The following is a 22236-nucleotide window of genomic DNA, read 5'->3' as shown; positions in this document are numbered from 1 at the left end:
CAGCCCACCAATCCCACCACACCCACACCCCAACCCCCATCCTCCAGCCCACCACACCCACACCCCAACCCCCATCCTCCAGCCCACCACCCCACCACACCCACACCCCAACCCCCATCCTCCAGCCCACCAATCCCACCACACCCACACCCCAATCCCCATCCTCCAGCCCACCAATCCCACCACACCCACACCCCAACCCCCATCCTCCAGCCCACCACACCCACACCCCAACCCCCATCCTCCAGCCCACCAATCCCACACATCCCGCACCCCCCCCCCAACTCTCCACCCACCAACGCCCCCCCTCCCCCAACCGGTTGCCCCCACCAACGAACCAACACGCGGCCCCCCCAAGGGCAACACACACAGTAACCACTGCAGGAGGGCACTGGACAGGGGCTGCAGAGTGTACCCCTAGCATGGGTAGCGCCAGCGTACCTCCGGTAACAGGTACAGATGCCAGTGTCCCTCACGGTGCCAGGTACCGTTGGGGCCAGGGGTGTAGAGAGCAGAGTCCCAGGGGAAAGGCCGTGGGTGGGTGTGGGGATGGCATAGGAGGGGGGGGGGCATGCTGGGGCAGGGTCTGCAGTGCAGGGCGTGGCCATCTGTAGCCCAGTGGATCTGGTCGTACATGGGGTTACGTACCACGCTAACATGCCTGACTCTCACTCCCTGCAGACAATGGACTTCAGAATTCAACCTGGAATGGTGGCCGTGGCCCTGGGGGATGCAGTGAGGCTCTCCCAGCTGGAGCTACTTGAGGAGGACCCTGCAGCAGTTGAGCCTGCCACAGAGGAACAGGAGGGAGCTGGTGGGGATGGAGAGTGGGTCACCCAACAGGTCGAAAAGGTGGTGGAAAGGAAGCTACACATCAGGCCTCGTTTGTACCAGTCGCGCCTGTCATTGGAGGACCTGCCGAATCGGACAGGCCATCAAGGACTCCGGCTGAGCAGGGGGACAGTGCGACATATCTGCTGGATCATGGCGCACCTGTCACCGCGGGGGAATGGCGAAGGACACATGTTCCCGGTGGCCTTCAAGGTGACAGTTGCCCCGAACATTTACGTCACTGAGCCCTTCCAGGCATGGAGTGGGGACCTGTCCGGGATGTCAGAGAGCTCGGTGCACTGGTGCATCCTTGCTGTCACAGAGGCCCTATATGCCCGGCCGGCAGAATACATCGAATTCAATGTGGACCGAGCCCAGCAAGATACCTGGATAGCGGCGATCACCGCCATCACCGTGATGCCCCAGGTTCACGAGGTGATCGACGGAATGTATTTCACCCTTCGAACGCCTGCAGATGACAGGCCGGTCTTCACAAACTAAAAGGGGTTCCACTCGATGAACGTGCTGCTGGTGTGTGACCGTCAGATGCGCATCATGCACATCTGCACCCGATACCCGGGCAGTGTGCACGACATCTTCATCCTGGCACACTCGATGGTTCCTGGACTCTTCGAGGCCCCCCCCACCCAACCCACCTTCCCCCCCGCCCCCTCCACCACCCCCGGCTGGGGAGTTAGCTCCTGGGCGACAGGGGTTATCAACTGTGGTTATAGCTGATGACGCCCATCCGGAGGACACAGACCGACACGGAAACCCGTCACAATTCTGCCCATGCCACCACCTGGGGCCTAATCAATGCTTAAGCATCCTGAAGATGTGGTTCAGGTGCCTGGGCCACTTTGGAGGGGCCCTTCAGAATGGTGCTGAGTGGGTCGCCCGCATCGTGGCGACCTGCTACGTCCTACACAACATCACGCAACAGAGAGGCGACGTGCTGGAGGAGGAGGAGAAGGTCAGTTCTCGTCCGACGAGGAGGAAGCGGGCTGAGTTCTTTGAAAATCACTCCTGCATTGCCTTGGAATGGGCTAAGAGTGTTATATTAATGCAAGCCTTCAGGTTATATTGTGAAACGGAAAGCTCGGTTGGCTGAGAGGCAGGACAGAGAATCGTGCACCGCCCCAGCCCACTGTCTTGCTCCGCAGGAAGTGGGGCAGAGGCTGGCCTGCCAGAGGGAGGGTCCTGAGCCACACCAGGCAAGAGTTTACCACCATTCAACAAACTATAAAGTCTTATAAGATGGAAGGTCATGTTTTGGAAAATAATGAAAGTTCAAGAAAATTCCAAAAAGATGTTTTGGCTGAATCTGGTGGGGTGAAAGTTTGCAGGAGGGGACAACTTTAAGCTGGAAGATTAATTTGGAATGCAGGCTATAATTTAAATGCACTTTTGTAGCAGTACTCTCTTTTCATTCCAATGCTTAAGAGGACACGTGGAATATATCTTATTATTCGTCAGGGAAATAGGACCCTAGGTTCATTGCTCTGGTGACTCATCAAGCTCATTAACTGCACTGAGAGATTTTACTGCAGAGGTTCAGCTTCAACTGCAAATAGGATCTTCCTGCTTCACTGATGTTTTAAGGATTTAAATCTCTGCTGTCTTTCCATTCTCTTATCTGCTCTCGATGCGTCGCGCGGAAATTTGTGCTGGCAGGGCTTTTCAAAATCAGAATAAAATCTTGACAGAAGTGAAAAGGAACTGCATTTTGGGAAGGTAAAGCTGCCGTAGTCCCCTCCTCTTTGAGGGGCAGAGGCGATTCAACCTGAGGATCACCATACCTCAGGGCAAGGGGCAAGGTGGGGTTTTCATGACTAACATCAGCCAGGCCAGGAACTGAACCCTTCGCTGGTGGCCGCGACTTTGTGTTCTAAACTAGCCATCCAACCAACTGAGCTAAACCGGCCCCAGAGCTGGCAAGAAGATGAAGCAATGTAAAGTAAATGATTCAATTTCAAAGGGGGTGAAGAAACAAAGAGACCAGGGGGGTTTACACTCACATACGCGCACACACGTTTAGCACAGGGCTAAATCACTGGCTTTGAAAGCAGACCAAGGCAGGCCAGCAGCACGGTTCAATTCCCGTAACAGCCTCCCCAAACAGGCGCCGGAATGTGGCGACTAGGGGCTTTTCACAGCAACTTCATTTGAAGCCTACTTGTGACAATAAGTGATTTTCATTTTCACACACTCTCACGCACGCACCTTTGAAGATTGCGGGGCAAGTTGATAAAGCTGTTAACAAACGTACATAGATGGGGCAGCGGGATTCTCCGTCGACGGGATCCTCCGCTTTGCCGACGGCGCACTCACGCCCACGGATTTCCCGACGGTGGAGGTGTGGCCACAATGGGAAACCCCATTGGCCGGCTGCCGGGATGGATAATCCCGCCCGGCATGTTTGTTTTTATAAGTAAAGGCAAGATTGAGAAACTAAAGAGTCAAGGATACAAAGGGGTAAATTAGTCAGTCCCGGTCGTCATGGGGAAGTACGGACAACTTGGCACACCATTTAAAGGTCTGTTGACCTAGCAGAATGTTTTTGTTTTGGGGGGTGGGGGGGTCAGAAAACAGGGAATTATAGTCCAATAAGCAAGATGTCGATACGGGGCAAACTTCCAGAATCCATTGTCAAAGATTTTATAGCAGAGCACTTAGAAAACAGTGGCAGGACTGGACAGAGTCAGCATGGATTTATGAAGGGGAAATCATGCTTGACAAATCTGCTGGGAATCTTTGAGGATGTAACTAGGAGAGTTGATGAGGGGGAGCTACTGGATGTGGTATATTTGGAGTTCCTAAAGACTTTTGACAAAGTCCTACATATGAGATTAGTGTGTAAGATTAAAGTGCATGGGATTAGGGTTAGTGTATTGGGATGGATAGAAAACTGGTTGGCAGACAGGAAACAAAGAGTAGCAACTAACAGGTCTTTTTCCAATTGGCAGGCAGGGATGAATGGGGTACACGCATGTGTGTCAGCGAGGTGAGGGCAGGGTTTCTCAGTTCTGTCTGAAGAGAAAAGTACAAGGGTGGAGGAGCAGAAATGAACTGAATGGTCAGTTACAGGATTCAGCAACGTGATCAGTGCAGCGGTGGAGCTACTGAAACGGTGAGTGTAAAATGCAGCTATTTTGGGGCGTCGCGGGGAGAGATACGATTGGGGAGAGAAGAAGCATCAAGTGCGTGCTCAGGGATTCAGCGGATGAAAAGCGCTTGTACGTGGTGCCATGGCAGCACCGAAGCGGGAAGCCTTTGTTTCAAGTTAGTGGTAACTCTTCACTGGTTTATGTGTCTGTAAAGGTGCTACTGGGTAAAGGCATATTGGGAAATTGCACCATCGCCTCGGCCTGAATCTCATGCCGACGGGTAGGGAAGCAGACGTAGCATCCGCCCAGGGGCAATGCAGCTTCACCCTGAGTGGTCAGTTAAGGTCCGCCCAGCATGGAACGCATCTTCTGGATGGCCTGGCAGTGCAGGCTGGGGTGGGAACGGGTCGGCCCACTGGTATCCCCGCGGACATTTGTAACTTCAAGTTAAATTTCCAGTGGAAATACAGATAGGTCCTTTAACATGGAACCAAATTAGGTGTTGGCACTGTGGCTTTTCAGCGAAGGACAGATCCTGACAAAAATATTCACTGATTCAATCGCCAAGGTTTTCTAGCCATTCCCGTCAATGGGGTCCTCTGGTCCTGCCCACGGTGAGCCCCCACCCTGGATTCTCCGGCAGCAGAGGATGCAAACAACGGGAAAGCCCATTGACAGTGGCAGGACTGGAAGATCCTATTTGCACCAATGGTTGACCACCTCCACTGCCGCAAAAAACCTTGCAGGGTGGGGGTTTGGGGGGTGAAAAATCCCACCCAATGTATTTGTATATAGTAGCCCTGAAATATGCATTGAACCTGCCACTGGTACGAATGAACTTTGTGGCAACATTGAGGACGGTGTGGGTGGGGGATCGAGGTAAGAGTTGGGGTGGGGGTTCCCTTCCTCTGCTTACATCAGGGATGAAAGAAAAAAATGATGAATAAACATTTCTCCGCCACCTTTCGTGACTTCAGGACTCCCCAGAGTGGGTGGTCACTGCTGTAATATGGAAAATGTGGTGGCCCGCCACTGCAAGCTCGCGTAGGCAGCAAAGTCAAATCTTTTACATCCGTCTCAGAGGGCAGACGTGGTCTCAGATTAACATTTCACCTGAACAATGGCAGCACGGGCAATGCGGCACTCCCCCAGGACTGCGCTGGGACTGTGAGCTCACGTGCTCAACTCTCTAGAGTGCGACTTGAATCGACTGAACTCCAGAGAGCAGGATGCTCCGCTGTCCATGCCCGGCAAGGGTGCATGTGGTCTACCAGCTGCGGCAGTATCTCTGGATCCTGGCTGAGGTGGTGCAGCTAGAGCTAGTGGCCGTGGTGTTGGGGGGGGTTTGTTGGATGGTGAGTGTGGGAGGAGCTGCAACAGGTTGAAAACAAAGGACGGAACTCTCTAGACGTTCGCTCGCGGCGGGATTCTCTGGGCCCGTCGGCAGTGCGTCCCCGCCCACGGGTTTCGCGGCGGCGTGGAGTGCCTTCAATGGGAAATCCCATTGACAGCGGTGGTAGTAAGGAATCCCGCTGCCAGCGAATGACGTGCCGCCTCCCGCGGGCGAGAAGCCCGCGACTGGGAGGCCGGAGAATCCTGCCCAAAATGCTGTTGCTTCCTTTTGAAAAAAAAACTGTTTTTAATTCTGCAGGTCCATGGAATTCGGATTCTGTCCTTTCACTCGGCGTTTAGCAGGACATTCAGCCCCTCGAAACTGTTCCGCCATTCATTTGGACGACGGCCGATTTGCATGTAAAGTCCATCTATCCGGCCGTAACCAGTTGGGTAACTGCCCTCGCTCCCCACTCGCACACCCCACTCTCTTTTGTGCAAATAATTAATATTTCTGGATATGACCTCCAAATGGCCCAGCTCTAATGTTTAAGATTATACCCCTCTGCTCGGAACTCCCACATCCAGGTGGGGACGTAATTAATCCCTATCTCTTTCAAACTACTTCAAATGCATTTTTGTTTCAATATTAATATTCTTGGCAGTTTGTTAAATTAACTCATTTTACAATTATTAATCATGAAATTGAATTGGCGAAAAATTGCCGGCATACATCTGCAGGAACGAGTCTAATTTGCTGATCAGAAGATTGTGCAGTCGGTGTGTTCACGAGTTGAAAGTTGGCAGCCTCATATAAAAGAATTTAATTAAGTGAAAATGGAAGATATGGTGATGTGACTGCAAAGAAAAGATTAAAACCGTAGGTTACTAATAACCCTGGATCATAATTCTTGAAAGGCTTCCCAGATTTTCATGCATCAGAATATTGCTTAGAACTCTGTATGGTACAGCATAAATAATTTAGAAGTTTATCCCTGCTGGGTGCCGTGAATATTTCCCTGCGGCAGTCAGAGCCTATTAATCCGAGTCTCCATCGGGATACAGTGAACATGAAAGGAAAGAACTCAACAGAACTCACCGCCAAGGCAAATTGGACCACAACCCGATTGATGGGAAAAATTAAAACGCCTGAATTTTTAGTCGATAAGAAGGTAAGACTGGAAGAAATAGTAGCAGGAGCAGGCCAGTGAGCCTTGACGTCTGCTCTGCCGTTCCATAAGATCATGGGTGATTTTGTCCGCCAATTGCGGTTACCCACACTACCCCTATACTCCTTGATTTCCTCAATAACCCCCAAATTTATCAATGTCTGACTTTGATTTATTCAATGACTGAACATTGTTACAATCCCAGTTGGTGTTAATGCTGAACCAGTCAGATCCCAGAGTGAAACCTTGCCTGATGGATCCCCTGCAGGATTCTCCGTCGGCGGGATCCTCCGCTTTGCCGGCAGCGCACCCACGGCCAGGGGTTTCCCGACAGCGTGGGGGAAACCCCATTGGCCGGCTGCGGGAGTGGAGAATCCCGCTGCTCGGGGGGGGGGGGGGGGGGGGGGGCGGGTGCGTGCCGGAAAACAGGGCTGGCGAGGCGGATAATCCCGCCCCTTATCTTCCCTTTTGAAACCATGGAGGAAAGTTACTGAACAAATTCACAAGATTCTGCTGATAATAATCTGATGACTTAGATTGTTTAATACCTCAACTGTTAATTACTTCTTTGAACATTTGTGATATAACATTTGAGGCTTGATCTGATTGCATTTCCTTAGCTAATCCATAGCTTGTAAAAAATTTAACTAACTTTCCCACATACCTCATTTTCCATCTTTTCTCCCAAAGGCTGTGCCTCAGCAAATCCTGTTGAAACATTCATAATTGTTCTATGATATTAATTACCACTTCTGGTTTTTGGTAGGGGTCCTACACAATCTGGTAAGACCCTGCTAAACGCTTCTTCAAGAACTGTGTATCGGAATTAAGCGTGCACGTCTAATTGATGATTGGGGTTTCCCCACTGCCTATCATGTATGACATGTCTGACAGAATTTATCCATGTCTTTATACAACCCTAGTCAATAAAAATGTTTCAATATTTTAGCCTGTGTTTTCTCACACCAAGTGACCTGCCATTGGAATTTCCTAAGCCACTTATAAAATTCCAAGATGATATTCAGCTGAAACTACCACCCATTCCTCATCTGTTGGTATTTGAGGTGGTCTCCTTATGAGCACATTGGGCATGATTCTCCGTCCCGCTGGTAGTGGGATTCTCCATCCTGGCAGCCAGCCAATGGAGTTTCCCATTGTGGGTACTCCCACGCCATTGGGAAATCCGTAAGTGTGAGTGTGCTGCCGGCAAAGCGGAGGAACCCACCGATGGAGAATCCATCTCTGAGTAGGCTATTTGCTACGGCTCCTCTCAACTCAGAATCAACCTGTAGCATTTCTACGAAAGAGGTTGGGCTAAACTTGTCAGCCTCATTCCCCTTACCTTCCTGCTTTTTGCTTAGCTTTTTGAAAAGAGTGGCGGCATGGTAGCCCAGTGGTTAGCCCAGTAGCTTCACAGCGCCAGGGTCCCGGGTTCGATTCCCGGCTTGGGTCACTGTCTGTGCGGAGTCTGCACGTTCTCCCCGTGTCTGCGTGGGTTTCCTCCGGGTGCTCCGGTTTCCTCCCACGAGTCCCGAAAGACCTGCTGTTGGGTGAATTGGACATTCTGAATTCTCCCTCAGTGTACCTGAGCAGGCGCCGGAGTGTGGCGACTAGGGGCTTTTCACAGTAACTTCATTGCAGTGTTAATGTAAGCCTACTTGTGACAATAAAGGTTATTATTATCATAACTGAGGGTGGAATTTTCCGGGTATTCCCACGGCGTGTTTTCCGATGGCAGAGGATGGGTGGCCCTTGGCTGCCAGTAGGAACTCCTTGTCCCACCGGTGTCTATGGCATTTGGCGTGGCCCGTCTGTCCCACTGCTAGGGAACCCGCCGTTGGGGGAGGGGGGGGGGTCTTCATTGAGACCGGAAGACCCGGCCAGCGGGAAGGGTCAAAAAATTCTGCCCTCTTGAATTTCTACGTCATCTCCCTTTTGTGTAGTTTCTGCCTCTTCCTGTCTAAATTAATCTGTCTGTGACACCGACAGAAAACAATGTCCCTCCTTCATGAAGTATCTCAGTTTCTTTCACTTCCGCTGGTTCTTCCAACACTCTTGGTGTGGCTAATATTTGTCAGCCAGTCAGGACATTTCTCGAGACAAAATCAATTCCTGCTCTCGGCATTTTATGCTTGGCTCTCTATCGCTCTCTCCCCATGTCCTGCTCCTTGGGTCTCTGCAACGGCGCCCTGTTTCAGGTCACCTGACCTGCAGTTTCACTCCGAGTCACATCTGTGTTTCTTTTCCTGATGCACATGTATGCCTGTTTCAAGCCTGAAGAAGAGAGGAAAGGTGGACTGCGCACCTGCAGCCATTTCCCAGCCTGCGCGTGCACAGAGGTCCCAAGCACCGACCCCTGGTAATTGTGGTTCCCAGGCTGTGACCGCCAGTGGCAGATTACCAATTAGTGGTGCTCTGTGCTCGGCTTCACCACTGCCCCCCACTTTCCTTCACTTGCCTGCACATCTGCCCCTGATGGCCACTGATTCAAAACTAAGGAAAGTATCCAATTTCATTGCCGCAACGCCTGGCACGGAGACTTCCAAAGATTCCAAACTCGTGATTGAATAAACTGCGATGGAACTAAGAATTTGTCATATTTTATATTTCTTTTGCAGTAATGTTATTAAAACCCGGGTTAAGGTGCATACGTACAGTATGACTGTTAAAGCTTTGATTAAGGGGTAGTAAAATTGAGTTAATCATTGATTTTGCGTGTGAGGTTTTCTGCTCATATATTTGAGAAACCACCTACTTGTTTACAGATAGCTAGCTAATGGAATATTGTTTTTATTTCAAGGACAACTGGGGTGTAGATCATTTATGAGGGGCGCTGTGTTTGTTCCTGTATAAACAGGCCATGGGATATCGTATGGGAGGAGAGAGAAGAATGTCTTGTGAGTTGGGTATAGGTGATATAATTAAGGGCAGGAGCCAGGTCTGTCTGAAAAATTTAGTGCTTCTTTGCAGTTGTATCAGGACAGAGGTGTTGCAGCTTTGGCCCTGAAAGGTTCTCTTTCCAAAGATCCTGCATGGAGAAAAGGAAGTATAAACCTGGTTGTTAACTTTCTTCATGAGTGGTATCTGAACACTGAAGACCACCATCATACCGGTGCCAAAGAAGAACCAGGCAACGTGCCTCAGTGACTACCGTCCAGTGGCCCTGACTTCAGTCGTAATGAAGTGCTTTGAGAGATTGATCATGAAGCGCATCACCTCCATACTCCCAGAACGCCTTGATCCACTGCAATTCGCATACCGTCGCAACTGGTCCACAGCAAACGCCATTTCCCTGGCCCTACACTCATCCCTAGAGCATCTTGACAACAAGAACTCCTACATTAGACTCCTATTTATTGACTACAGCTCCGCCTTCAACACCATAATCCCAGCCAAGCTCATATCAAAGCTCCAAAACCTAGGACTTGGCTCCCCACTCTGCAACTGGATTCTCGATTTTCTGACCAACAGACCACAATCAGTAAGAATGAACAACAACACCTCCTCCACAATAGTCCTTAACACCGGGGCCCCATAAGGCTGCATACTTAGCCCCCTACTCTACTCCCTGTACACACACGACTGCGTGGCAAAATTTGGTTCCAACGCCATCTACAAGTTTGCTGACGATACGACCATAGTGGGCCAGATCTCGAATAATGATGAATCAGAATACAAGAGGGAGATTGAGAACCTAGTGGAGTGGTGCAGCGACAACAATAGTCACATAGCTTTATTTCAGCATGGCACCTGATATTGAAAACTAAAGAGCTGGTCATTGACATGAAGAAGCAAAGTACTGTACACACCCCTGTCAGCATCAACGGGGCCGAGGTGGAGATGGTTAGCAGTTTCAAATTCCTAGGGGCGCACATCTCCAAAAATCTGTCCTGGTCCACCCACGTCGACGCTACCACCAAGAAAGCACAACAGCGCTTATACTTCCTCAGGAAACTAAGGAAATTTGGCATGTCCACATTAACCCTTACCAACTTTTACAGATGCATCGTAGAAAGCATCCTATCTGGCTGCATCACAGCCTGGTATGGCAACTGCTCGGCCCAGGACCACAAGAAACTTCAGAGAGTCGTGAACACCGCCCAGTCTATCACACAAACCTGCCTCTCATCCATTGACGCCATCTACACCTCCCGCTGCCTGGGGAAAGCGGGCAGCATAATGAAAGACCCCTCCCACCTGGCTTACTCACTCTTCCAACTTCTTCCATTGGGCAGGAGATACAGAAGTCTGAGAACACGCATGAACAGACTCAAAAGCAGCTTCTTTCTCACTGTTAGCAGGCTCCTAAATAACCCTCTTATGGACTGACCTCATAAACACTACACCCTGTATGCTTCATCCGATGCCGGTGTTATGTAGTTACATTGTATACCTTTTGTTGCCCTATTATGTATTTTCTTTTATTCCCTTTTCTTCCCATGTACTTAATGATCTGTTGAGCTGGTCGCAAGAAAAATACTTTTCACTGTACCTCGGTACACGTGACAATAAACAAATCCAATCCAATCCAACAATATTGGTTGGCTTAATTGGAATATAGTGGTAGATTTAGAAAGTAAATGAAAGTTTCTTCTTTCACTTCAGAACTGTTGTAACAGATAACTGTAAAGCTATTTCTTTGTTGTTAATGTGGTTAATTTTGCATTCAAATTAAAGTTTGTTTGAGCATAAATTATGCCTATCGGTCAGTGTTATCGCTTCTGTGGTGCAGGAACCTTTTACAAATTGAAAATAGTTGGCTCCTCATCTGGGATCCTTACAAAACTGTTTACTCATCCCAACAAATATCTTGTAAATGCATTGCCATCTTGCAATATTATGATGAGTCGTGCTAATCTTGCATTTGTTAAAGTAGTCCACTTTCTCGTAATAATGAACTCTTAAATTTTCAAATGCATTAGCCTAGGCTAAGTGGATAGCACTCTTTACTCTGAAGTTTGCAAATGTTGTCTCACTACAGAGACTTGAATTCAAAAATGGATGCAGACACTCCAGTGCAGTATTGCGGGAGTGCTGCTCTGTTGGAGGTAACACATTTAGGCAGCACTGATGTCGCCTTTAGGCATCTCATTTTTCACCTTCAGTGATTGTTCTCACCACCAACAAATACACCCAGGATGCACAACCCTTTCCACTTCACTCCTTCACACCCTCGTTCCTTCCTTGGATCCCTGTTCCACTCCTCCAACTTCCCCCCCAACTTGGCCCCTGACTCACTCTTTCCGGTCCCAAGCCTCTGTGCAGGCTGCCGTCGTCCTGCTCACCTCCTTCATGCCGCGGGTTTCAACAGGAAAAACCTCACATGCGACTGCTCAAAGCTGACTGCAAGGGCGGCACATGGCACAGTGGGTCAGCACTGCAGCCTACGGGCGCTGAGGACCCGGCTTCGAATCCTGGCTCTGGGTCACTGTCCGTGTGGAGTTTGCACATTCCCCCCGTGTTTGCATGGGTTTCAGCCCCACAACCCAAAGATGTGCAGGGTAGGTGGATTGGCCACGCTAAATTGCCCCTTAATTGAAAAAAATAAGGATTGGGTACTGGCCGTCACCTTCCAAAGGGTCATGAGCTGATTTTATTCTGGGTCCGATATTGCTATTTGTTCAAAGTATTACGGCCCTTCCCGCCTGGCGGGCTGTTTTTGGTCCCGCCTATGGTGACCCCAGACGGTGGAGGGTGCACGGCACATAAGACCCCGTAGGCTTTGACGTGACTGGAAGATCCTACCATCAACCAATGGCCGGCCGCCTCCTCTGAAAATACTCCGTGCATGGCGGGGGGGGGGGGGGGGGGGGGGGGGGGGGGGGCGGGGAAGTACTGTTCATCACTACGATGCTTTCTGTCCTGTAGCAGTGTTACCACTACCAAGGGCATTATTAGCACGTAGCTCAGTACTGGAAATCAGGCCTGTAGCCTCCAGTAAGACCACTCAAGGCACCCGCCATGGTAACTTTATCTGTGTAGATATAATGCAGACTGAATCAATATACAGTTTATTGTGGGCACCTGCGAATCATCTGAATGCACCTTGCTCAATCTTTCACAGTCCAATGTCAGCTTCAAACCTTTATTTTTACTCCAAGCATTATCACACAGCTAAAGCCAATGTTGTGCACATGCGTGTATTGGGGGGGGGTCTTACCATTTGTTCTCTACTCTTAACATGCACTCCCGCTCACAGGCCGGGATTTTGCCGCACCCTCCCCCGCGGCAGTTTTTCAGATGGCAGAGGGGGCTCGCCATTAGCCGGCGACGGGATCGTAAGGTCCCGCCAAAGTCATTGACCATTTGCGTCGTTCGCCGGCCAGGCCACTGGGGAACCCAGCAGCCAACCTTTGTTTGTTCTGCGTCTCCTGTTAATCCTGGCCTTCAATCTGCGGTCTACTTGTTAGCTGCTGCAACTATAGATTTTGGGCACCCTGAAACACCAGGCCGAGGCTCCCCTTCAGGTTCTCTGGCAGATCCCATGATGTCACTTTGATAGACTTGGCAAGCAACCAATCATCTCATTTGGAATCCGGGCCTTGGAACAATTCTCATTTGGCATTGGTGGAGCTCTTCAGCAACTTCTGGAACAGGTGAAGCCAGCGCCATTTTGTCAGTTCTGAGAAGGGTTCAGTCCTGATGCACTTGAAGGTTTTCCCTCTGTTCCCTCTCACTGCCAGGAGCCTTTAGAAGCTGCCAGTCAGACCTGTGACGGCTCTGTGCTCAACAGACGCAGACAGCAAACTGTCAAAGAGATCTCTGGGATGAGAATGTGCAAACCATTTTTCCACAGTGATGCATGATCAATTACAATTAAAGACGAGGTAGTAACATAACTGAAGGCTTTAATAGACTAGAACTGTTTCCCAGCAGCTTCGGTACAGAATGAGAGCTGCTGGGACGGCACCGGTTCTTATACCCCGCCTGTCAGGGTGGAGCTACATACCAAACAGCCAATGGTAAACTCCTAGGTTTAACCTAGGGCAGCACGGTAGCATTGTGGATAGCACAATTGCTTCACAGCTCCAGGGTCCCAGGTTCGATTCTGGCTTGGGTCACTGTCTGTGCGGAGTCTGCACATCCTCCCCGTGTGTGCGTGGGTTTCCTCCGGGTGCTCCGGTTTCCTCCCACAGTCCAAAGATGTGCAGGTTAGGTGGATTGGCCATGATAAATTGCCCTTCGTGTTGGGTGGAGTTGCTGGGTTATGGAGATAGGGTGGAGGTGTTGACCTTGGGTAGGGTGCTCTTTCCAAGAGCCGGTGCAGACTCGATGGGCCGATTGGCCTCCTTCTGCACTGTAAATTCTATGATCTATGATAACCAATGGTCTTCAGCCTCTCGGGTACTGCAATACCTGATAATACCACATTCACCCCCTGTTAAAAAAGAGTCCGTCGGGGGTGGTGGCCAGTGGTTACAATTGCAGTTAACATGGTATGATCAGATATGGAGGTACCGTGATACCTCCTTACAGAGTTGTCGAGAATATTTACAAGCGTGGAAGATATATACATTCAGTGCTCATTTACAGTTACAGTTACAGTTACACTGAAGCAATCAGTTGGTCAGGTGGCCTGGTTGTCCTCCTGGATCATCTGAGCTTCGGTGGTGATTCTTGTGGGGGTCCAGGCGCCTGCGACTCCGGGAGCGCGGCTTCGGCCTCCATGGCAGCTTCGTCACCCCTAGACGGCGCTGGTGGGGCAAACGGTTGACACAAGAGGGGGCGCCTGTAGGGGGCGTCGGTGGGTGGGAGGGCCTAGGCAGGACTGACCCTCCTGTGAGGTGCTGTGGAGGGGGGGGGGGCGGTAATGGTTCGGGTGCGCGTGGGGCTCCGGCGGGCGCCAGGTCCCGAAGGGAGACTGTATCTTGCCGGCTGTCAGGGAACGCCACGTAGGCGTACTGGGGGTTAGCGTGCAGCAGGTGGACCCTCTCGACGAACGGGTCCGACTTGTGCGCCTGGGTGGGTCCGGGTGCTGCTCGCCAGGTTGGGAGCGAGGTCCCGGAGGAGGGCTTCCTGGGGAAGACAAGGAGACGTTCATGAGGTGTCTGGTTGGTAGTTGTACAAAGTAGTGACCGGATGGCGTGGAGGGCTTCCGGGAGGACTGCTTGCCAGCGGGAGACTGGGAGATTCCTGGATCGTAGGGCCAGTAGAATGGTCTTCCAGGCCATTGCGTTCTCCCTCTCTACCTGCCCATTTCCCCGGGGGTTGTAACTGGTCGTCCTGCTTGAGGCGATGCCCCAGTTGAGCAGGAATTGACGCAGTTCGTGGCCTTTGCCAATACCTGATAATACCACACACAGGTCTGCAACCCTCTAACCCTCTGTCTGAGGGGCTGGGAAGAGATCAAATTGAAGCTTAAGCTGAGAGCGTTCTTTATAATACAGCCAAACTTTCTGCACAGACATCAGGCAAATGGGAGGCCTGCTAACGTTCAGCCAAAATCATGCAGAACCTTCACCGATTCCAGGACCGGTGAGGGGCTAGCAGCGGCGTCGGGTTAAAGTCCCGGCTCCCGTGCCAAAAATGTCCAGAGAATGGCCAGGTCCCAGGCAGCGCATGCACACCCCGACGACCTGCAGGGGTCGCGCCGTACGACATGGCGCCGGCTGTACACGGACCCGACCCGCCATCCACAACCCCACAGGCCACCCTCCACCAATCCCCCCAGACCGCGCAGAAGACCCCCCCTCCCCCTAGCAAAAGCTATGGATACCGGTCGAGTGTGGTGGCGCTGGACAGAGTCCGCAGCTGCCATGCCAGGTCCCCGACCGCTCAGACCACACGTCATCCGTGCGGTCGGGAATTTGGCTCCTTGGGGGCGGAGCTTTGTGGGCGGGCGCGCCGGCGACGCGCCAATGCCATTGCAACGGCGTGCAGATGCGATTACGCCACTTCTAAGGGGATTAAGCATGGTTGACCAGTGTCAAACTGACGCCGGCCCCGATTTTGGCGTCGGAATGAATTCTCCGCCCGATTGGCGATGAGGATATCGGCGTCAGGCAACGGAGAATCCCGCCTCAATAATATCTCAGGGAGGCAGAATCTCCACCTGGTGGTAGAGGGGTGGAAGCGCATCAACCTGAATCCTGTGTAAAGCTTTGCCTGGTGGTTGAAGGACGGAATTGCGCCTATTTGAAACTCTTTTGAATGAATTTATTTCCCAGAGGCCGCAACCACAGCAGTGAAGAGTCACCTCAAACATTTCTGTTAATCCCCGTGTTTAAAAAATCCTCCCCAGCCCTTAACGTGCCTCTGTCTTGTGTGTGTCTGGGTGGAGGGTGGGACGGGGTATTGGGATTAGGTAGACTGGTAGATCATCGTCCTGTTATTTCTTTACATATTCATCTTTTCCTCTTATTATTAGTAAACAGTTAGTTAATGGTTTACTTATAAGTCTGGTGTCTGTAACTCGTTGGAGCAGTCAGGGGTTAAAGATATTGGGGAAAAAATGAATTATTGGTTAATTCACTTACGTTGGGACTCCGGGGTGTGTGGGGCTCGAATTGACCCTGCATTTGCCCAGGGTGTTGTAATGTTTTAACAATGGCAACTCACCTCTGCCACCAGTAAACCCACCACGTGAGGGAGGGTGAGGGGGGGGGGGGGTTGGTGGTGAAGCAGGTAGGAACGTCCTGGCCACATTCTCCGTAAACTTGAGCTTGCTGAAATTTTGCAGTATCCATTTTAAATACTGCTCAGCCATCACCTCGATGCTCGCTGGCCCACATTGGCTCCTGCCTCCGTTTCAAAATTCTCCGTCTTCTGTTCCCCCACAACCTCACCCCTCTTGATCTCTGTAATCTGTAGCCGGTGTTCGGGGTTGAAATGTGGGGGATTGGAGAAACAGGTGTTGTGGGCCAGGGTTTAGAGAACCCCAAAGTGTTTCATGGAGTTCACCTGACCCACAACTTTTACTAGATTGTGGTATGGGGAGCACACGGCCCACTCTACAGGTGTGGTACAGCAGAAATGGAAAAGTATTTTTTAAAGTAAAACAATGTTTATTCTATGAGCTCAAGTTCACCTTTTTAAAACATACAGTGAACATCTTAGCAACCATTAATTCAAATACAACCCCCAAAGAATACAACACTAAGTAATCCTATAAGCTTTCCTTTTAACATCCATACAACTTAAAATCAAAACCTTTAACAGAAGTACATCAGGTTAAAGTCACTACTGAAAACATTTATAAATGATCAAGAGATAGTCTTTTCATGGCAGAGAGAACAGCAGTACAGCTGCTGTGTCTGGCTTCAGCTCCAACACTGAAAACGAAACTAAAACACACCCTGCAGCAAACAGCCTAAAACGAAAGTAAAAAGCGGACAGACAGCCCAGCTCTATCCACACTCTGACATCACTGATAAACACCCATTTCTTAAAGGTACATTTCTGAACCACCCATTTCTTAAAGGTACTCTCACATGACACAGGACTGCCCACATGATGATGTATGAGAGAGGCACATGTCTAGGAGTCCAGAAGTAAAAAGCCCATTCCCTAGGATGAGCAATACCTGTAGTCTTGGACATCTGTAAATAATTATGTGCTTACAATAACCCAGTTATAGATTGGACAAAGTAATGCTTCCCAGTACTGGAGAGTGTGAGTTAATGTATTTGGGGAGGAAAGCTAAGCAAGGAAATACCCAATCAACTGGACGACATTGAGAGGGGTTGAGGAAGTGCTCTGGGGTGCATGTCCACAGGTGCTTGAAGGTGGAAAGGCAGGTGGACAAGTTGGTCAAGGTGGCATATGGAATGTTGGGCGAGGTATTGAATACTAAAGCAGGGATGTAACGATGGAACTGGATGCAACGCTGTTTGGGCCACAGCTGGAGTTTTGTGTACTGTCCTGGTCACCACATTACAGGAAGGACATAAATTACTCTGGAGAGAACGCAGAGGATATTGACAAGAATGTTGCTGGGGCTTGAAAATTGCAGCGATGAGGAGAGATTGGATAGAATTAGAATTGAGGCGGCTGAGGGTGACTTATCTGAGGTGCATAAAATTGCCTTGCGTGGGAAGACAGGAAAGACTTGAATGACAGGAAGGAAGTTCTTGTTCCAGAGGGTGTGCGGCGAAGGTTTACCAGACTGATTCCTGGGATGGTGGGACTGGCGTACGAGGAGAGATTGAATCGGTTCGGATTGTATTCACTGGAGTTCAGAAGAATGAGGAGGGCTCTCATAGTAACCTATAAAATTCTAACAGGACTGGACAGGGTTGATGCAGGAAGGATGTTCCCGATGGTGGGGGTGTCCAGAATCAGGAGTCACAGTCTGAGGATACGGGGTGGACCATATAGCACAGAGATGAGGACAGATTTCTTCACCCAGAGAGTGGTCGGCCTGTGGAATTTATTACCACAGGAAGTAGTTGAGGCCAAAACATGTTTTCAATAAGCAGTTAGATATAGCAGTTAGGGCGAAGGGGATCAAAGGAAATGGGGGGGGAAAGCGGGATCAGACTGTTGAGTTGGATGATTGGCCGTGATCAGAATGAATGGCGGAGCAGACTCGAAGGGCCGAATGGCCTCCTCCTGCTCCTATTTTCTATGTTTCTATGTTTTCCTTCGCTGAATTACTGGTGGGGGGGAGAGGGGTGACATAGATTTAAAGAAATTGGTAGAAGGTTGAAACGGGACATGAGGAAAAACCTTTTCACCCAGAGGGTGGTGGGAAATTCACTGTCCAAGTTGATGTTTGAGGCTGAGAGACTCAACTCATGTAAAAAGTACCTGGATCTGCATCTGAAGTGCTGTAACCTATGAGGCTATGGAGCAGGTGCTGGAAAATGGGATTATAATGAGCGGCTAGCATCTTTTTTTCTCTTTTTTGTCCGGGGCAGACACAATGGACTGAGTGACCTCTTTCTGTGCCATTACTTTTCTGTGGTCCTTTGGTTCCTTAGCCAGTAACATGCAGTACATTCTCCTCGTGCCATCTGAGATTTGTGCCCTCCTCCCATTCTGGCCTGTCCTTTCTTATTTTCATTGCTCCACCATTGATGGCTGCGTCATTTCCTGCTCCGTCCCTGAACTCATGCATTGCCTCCGTTAGACTCTTATACGATGTGTGAAGAAACAGAAACTAATTGTTGTGTGAACGCACACATCTGGAGTACCACATCTGCAGCTGCACTGCAGCCAGGGGCTAAGCAGCGAAGTACCAGTCCACCAGTCACGTGGAGAGATGTAAGAAATACACTTGAGGGAGCTCCAATATTTGGAGTTTAAAAGCGTGATTGTCTTGAAACTCTGCGGTTCAAATGCCAAACATCCCCCCTTACCCTCTCTGCATGTTTCCCTCTCTTCCCATCTTTACTAGGCTACCTTTTCGACCAAGCTTCTGTTCAGCTTCCCTCATGATGTAGCCCAGTGTCAAATGTTGTTGCTAATCATTCCTGTGAAGCAACATGGAATGTTTTACTCCGGTACAGGCGCTATATAAATGCACGTTGCCGGAATTCTCCGGCAGCGGGTTTTTCTGGTCCCACCGGCAGCGCAACCCCGCCGGCGGGTTTACCGGCACCATGGGGGGGGGGGGTCATTGGACAACGGCGGGAAGAGAGAACAGCATGCTGCCTCCCCCTGCTGAGATACACTCGACTGGGGCGGGGGGGGGGGGGGTAATCCCACCCGGGGGGGTAATCCCACCCATCCCACCCAATGTTGTTATTAGTTTGGCTCTGAATATAGCTGCTGTTAGACTGAATCAGTGCCTGTTCTAACGTGCCTCGGCTGCGATGGCATGAGGAGTAGCTCACACACAATGGATTAAAATTTGTGCCCTTGGGAGACACGATGGAGCAGCTGGCTTGCATGTGGGAAAGTGTGCACACTAATACCTGTGGACGCAGGACAGTAACCCCGAGATACTAAGATCAAAAGAGTGCCAGAGCAAGTTGTGAAAATAGATTCCGTGAATCGCTAAATTTGTCGGGCTGGAACGCAAGAGGAGGAGGAGGCCATTAGCCCCTCACACCTGTTGCAGCATTGAATGCGATCATGGCTGACCTGTGACCTAACTCAATGCATGGGATTTAATGGGCCCATTGGGAGTTCCATCCATTGGTTGGAGAACTCCCATCAGCTCATGGGGGAGGTCCGGCAGAATTAAGTACCCGTGAGGCACTTAACAGGTCAGCATTGGATTTTTCCCAGGATTGAGGACCCCATAGGCCTCCAGAGCTACCAGCCAATTTTGCAAGTTGCTGTTGCTCGGGTTTGCTGGGCACATACGGGCGAGTCATGTTCCTCCCATTTAGTCCCTTTGCCGGAAATAAATTGTTGTGGGCTCAAGGACAATTGGTCTTAATTCGCTCATTAATTGACTTGGGGACAGTTTGCCCGATGCCAGAAATCCACTCAATCAGGCAAGTGGAGAGTATTCCATCACTCCTGACTTGTACCTTCTAAATGGTGGGCACGCTTTGGTGAGTCAGGAGGTGAGTTATTCACCACAGGATTCCTCGCCTTTGACCTGCTCAGGTAGCCACCATATTTATATGGCCAGCCAAGTTCAGTTTCTGGTCAATGGCAACCTCCAAGACTTTGATAGCAAGGGATTCAGTGAAGGTAATGTCATTGAATGTTAAGGGGCGATGGTTAGATCCTCTCGTAGGAGATGGTCATTGCCTGGCACTTGTGTGGCATGAATGTATCTTGCCACTTGTTGGCCCAAGCCTGGATATCATCCAGGACTTGCTGGATTTGGACGTGGACTGCTTCACTCTCTGAATTGTTATCTGTTGTGAATGGCGCTGTCTTGGAAATTCATGAATCCTGCCCCGTCGTCAACACTTAGTCTCAGGAAGGGAGAATTCCGCCATTTCTGTTTCAATAAGGGCAGCACGGTGACAGCACGGTGACACAGTGGTTATCACTGCTGCCTCAAAAGCTCCAGGGACCCGGGTTCAATTCCAACCTCAAGTGACTGTCTGTGTGAAGCTTGCACTTTCTCCCCGTGTGTGCGTGGGTTTCCTCCGGCTGCTCCTGTTTCCTCCCACAGTCCAAAGATGTGCAGGTTAGGTGGATTGGCCATGATCAATTTCCCCTTAGTGTCTAAAAGGTTCGGTTAGGTGGGGTTGCTGGGTTACGTGGATAAGGTGGGGGCCCGACCCTAGGTATCGTTTCAGAGGGTTGGTGCAGACTCAATGGGCTGAATGGCCTCCTTCTGCACTGTCGTTATTCTATGGTTATTTTCTATTTCAAGATTACTTTCATTCTTCTAAATTCCAGTGGATACCGATCCAACATGTCCAACCTTTCCTCATAAGAGGATTCAGCACTGAAGTCCACATGCTGATCATTATTGAACACCCAAGTTCTCCGAAAGTGTATCGCCATACCTTCAGGCTTGTTTGCTGACAGAAAAGTCAAGCTTTTATTCCTGGGTTGCTGAGAAATTGAAATGGATTATGTCACCTTAATCTTCCGCTTGATTCCCTTAGCCTGTAGCCGCACAACCTTGCGGATTCCTTGGTGGCTTGTTGTCGTTCAGTCCAGAACTGAAGTGCAGTTTCTGCAACGTCGGTATTGAGAAAGAATTTGAAGCTTAAAATGCAATTGCTGTTTAAATTGCTCTCTCCGTTGCGTTTCATTTGGTAGCTGTGTGCTCACGGTGCCGATTGCTGATTTTAGTGCTTTTCTCTCCATTACAATGCAGATTGGCATGGAAGAGTGCAATTTATTTGTGCCAATCTCCAGGGATGAGAGAGAGAAAGAGAGGGAGAGAGGGAGAGAAGGGGAGGAAAATTAATTTCTTTTTCTGGAGTTTGGAAATTTTATACTCCAAAATAACCTTTGAGGAAGGTAGTGTGACGTGACTGGCCTCCGCTCACTTCTCAGGTCACAGAAGCTCAGCCCGCTTTGGGAATTAATTTGAAGACATCACTTCAACCCATGGATGTCAACGAAGGTGATGAAGGAAACTCACATATTAAGGATGAAAAGATCAAATGCCCTGTGGGCTAACCTTCCCTCGGCTTGAGGTGACAGAGGAGTGAAAAGTACCAGAGTAACATTTTTGAAGATAAATTGAAAGTTCTTACTGGTTCGAGGGTCATTTTCCCACAGCAATTACCGTCAGATTCGCTTAGACCCATATTCTTACTCAGCATATCGACCATTCGCTTCAGTAACAAACTTGTTTTGTTGGTGGGATCTTCTGTAACGTTGCTCGGCTTCAGTTAAAAATTAAGCTGCTTTATAAGGGCGGGATGTTATGCTGCTGTTAGAATGTAATTTTATGGACTTGTGAAGCTTGATCATTTTATTGCTTCCATCGGTGACAAGGTTCTGTTCATTGTAAATAGACAGATTTCCGAAGAAAGACTTCACTCTTGGGATTTGAACACCACGGACATGGCAAATTATTGTCCATTAGGGGCTGGTTTAGCACAGGGCTAAATCGCTGGCTTTTAAAGCAGACCAAGGCAGGCCAGCAGCACGGGTTCAATTCCCGTACCAGCCTCCCCGAACAGGCGCCGGAATGTGGCGACTAGGGGCTTTTCACAGTAACTTCATTTGAAGCCTACTTGTGACAATGAGCGATTTTCATTTCATTTCATTGCGAATCGCCTTTCAGAAGGTGGTGATGAGCCGCCTTGTTCAGCTGTTGCAGTCCATGCGATGTAACTACATCCGCAGAGTTGTCAGGAAGGACGTTCAAGGATTTTGCTGCATGAAAATGTTTTTTTCCTCATACTTTGCTTTGTTTGCCAGCAAATCCGTGCCCTCTGGTCCTTGATTCTTTTTCTAGCAGGAACAGTTTCTCCCTATCTACT

Source organism: Scyliorhinus torazame, chromosome 11 (genome assembly GCF_047496885.1).
Source record: "Scyliorhinus torazame isolate Kashiwa2021f chromosome 11, sScyTor2.1, whole genome shotgun sequence".
Taxonomy (NCBI): Eukaryota; Metazoa; Chordata; class Chondrichthyes; order Carcharhiniformes; family Scyliorhinidae; genus Scyliorhinus; species Scyliorhinus torazame.
Note: the sequence above shows the minus strand (reverse complement) of the source record.